Genomic DNA, 3,071 nt, shown 5'->3' with positions numbered 1-3,071 from the left:
GCTCTGGCCTTCATCATAGTTTTCATCAATGGCTGCAGCTTGGCACCGTGAGCACTTCCTCCAGTCCTGAATAAAATACTGAATACATAAACAATGGGGTAACTGACACCTTGTTACACTTAAGGATATTACCTATAATGCTACAAAAATTAAAAGGAGAAATCCCTGAACTAAAATTGCTTTCCATACGTTGATACATGTCTATACTGTGCAACTCCAGCTGCTGTTGAGGAAGAAGATTTCTATCTGCCATGTTGTGCTTCACAGAGATGTGGCTCGCTGAACTGAGAATTCTGTGTGTAGTCCCATCCGTGGCGGAGTTTTAACAGGGTCCTTGTTGGATCTTGCGGACCAACTTGGGTCACGGTGATGGGCGTAGGTGATGTCATCTCATTGGGTGTCTTAAACAGCTACCCTATTAATATTTAGCGTATCGTATTGCAGGATCCAAGTTATGTCAAATAGCCACATTGATTATTCCTCCAGAAATGCATAAGCAAAGATTCATCATTTATCTAAAAAGCACTGAATTTTCTAAGTGTCAGGAAGGGATTCAGCTTCACTCCACCCTGAAAACAATCATCAACAATCACAAGAAAAATCATGATTCTGAAATGGAAGATTACTGTGTTTTCACCATAAAAATGACCTAATATAAGGCCTGAAAGTAATCAGAATCTGCCTAAATACATCAAAATATGTGAGAGAATTAACTTTCTTGAAATCCTCTAAAACCCACTCACATATTGTAGAAATATACAGGCTGTACAGTGCAAAATATGTGATAAAAGGGGACTGATAATTATGCAAATTGCTCAACATATGCAAATTAGCACCCAGCAGTTTATGTATAATGTGGACCCATACTTCAAATTTCTGCCATAAAACTTTGGTGTACTTAACATTTCCAGGTTCACCTAGGTACTGGTCTATCACAATCACACATCAGTAGCCTACAAACATGGGTGTGGCTCTGTAGTGTCAGGAAATGCATGGAATGGAGCAGATAGGAGGAGGCAGGGTTTATTAAAATAAAAAGCAAAGTACAAACAAATGAAGGACGTCCTGAGAGGGGCAGGCAAAAACTAAATCCAGGGTGCAAAAATCCAGGTAGCAAGGAACCAGAAACAAACCGAGACGGGGAGACACGACACTACAGTGATCTGGCACAGCACAAGGTACGCACAAAGACTAAATCTAGAGGGTGGTAGCAAGAGGACGGGGAACAGGTGGACAACATCAGGTAATCATAGGAGTGGGAAAACACTGGAAGTAAAACTAAAGACAAGACGAGACAGAGACCCAGACTTAAATAAAACAGGAAATCAGAACATATACAAGACCAGACCAGAAATAACACCATACCATAACCACATGGACCAAAGACAGGAAAACAGACTAGCACAATAAAACAAGACACACAACAGCCCACATAACCCCAACAGCTATGTTGTGTTGTTCTGCAAAGAAATCAATTAGATTGCAAAGGCTACACACACAATGCATAGGAATCATATGATAGCAAATAATATCAATAAACCCACTATTAATTACCTTTATAGAGTAACTACTTCAGCATGTAAATAATGCACCTAAAATCCAACCGTGAGCGAGTAATCTTCATTATATGGAATCAACAGCCAGGTGTAACCTAGGTAACAGGTGAAGAACACCAACACAACACCAGGCCTGATGAAGAGACTACATCATTTCTCAGAGACTCACACACAATCTGACAGCTACTGACTCCCAGGCACACCTCATAGACGACTTGACGTACACAACTAAAGGAAACGAGACCATTTAGCAAAATGAAAGGAGTAGAAAGTACCGATATTATGTTAAAATGTAAGGAGTAGAAAGTAAAAAGTCACCTCAAAAATAAATAGTAAAATCAAGTAAAAATATCTGAAAAATCTACTTGAGTACAGTAATTAAGTGTAAGTAAAATACCAGTACCTCAAAAGTATACACATGTACATTAGAAGGTTATTGGCAACATTTAGTGTTCAGGATGACTATAAAAGGAAACTTTAAATATACTTTAACTTTAATTATCATGCGTCCTACCTCAGCAGAGACTCCTCTGAACAGTACCTTGATTAAATCGTGCTGCTGCACTCGATCTTCCAGTTGGTTCTCCCTGTTTGACATTTAGCTATTGCATTGATTTTTGGGCAGTGACAACAGACAGCATGAATATGTAAATATGAAACTTAAATAGATGAGAGGATGTCATCTGGTTGATGCCTGGTCTTCTTAAACACTAATGTCACGTAACCCAACATGGTGAGCTTCTTTTACAACCACAGCTGCTAATTAATATAAAATCTATTCATCAAAGACAAAAAACTGTTGTTTGAACATGTAATTATGGGGTGCCGTTTGTAAATGGGCTCCCGCTGAACATAACAGTGTGTCACATTTAGCTTCAAACAATGTTTCAAAAATGGCATGAATTTTTGAGGATCACTTTTTTGCAACAGTATTTGTCAACTTGGAGATATCTTAGTTAAATCCAAATATTGAATGTTACACCTAAACATTGAATCTAAATCTAAATGTTTGTTTTTTTAACCCTTGCATCATAAAGTCAAGTGGGTCACACTACTCTCTAAGCAACAGTTTTGATACCTTTCAGTCGGGTTTCCGACCACACCACAGCACTGAAACGGCTCTTGTCAAAGTCTTTAATGACATCCACCTTAACACAGATAATGGAAAAATTTCAATCTTAGTATTACTTGATCTCAGTGCTGCATTTGACACGGTCGACCATGACATATTACTAGACCGATTGGAAAACTGGGTAGGACTTTCTGGCTTAGTACTAAACTGGTTTGAATCCTACCTAAAGAATAGGGATTACTTTGTGTCAATAGGTAATTATGCATCTGAGCGTACAAATATGACGTGCGGAGTTCCGCAAGGCTCCATTCTGGGGCCTCTTCTGTTTAACATCTACATGCTTCCACTGGCTCAGCTTATGGAGTAAAACAAAATAAGTTACCATAGTTATGCAGATGACACACAAATTTACATAACCTTACCGCCAGGGGACTATAGTCAAA

This window comes from Etheostoma cragini, unplaced genomic scaffold (genome assembly GCF_013103735.1).
Source record: "Etheostoma cragini isolate CJK2018 unplaced genomic scaffold, CSU_Ecrag_1.0 ScbMSFa_1523, whole genome shotgun sequence".
NCBI lineage: Eukaryota > Metazoa > Chordata > Actinopteri > Perciformes > Percidae > Etheostoma > Etheostoma cragini.
This window is presented reverse-complemented; position numbering follows the sequence as displayed.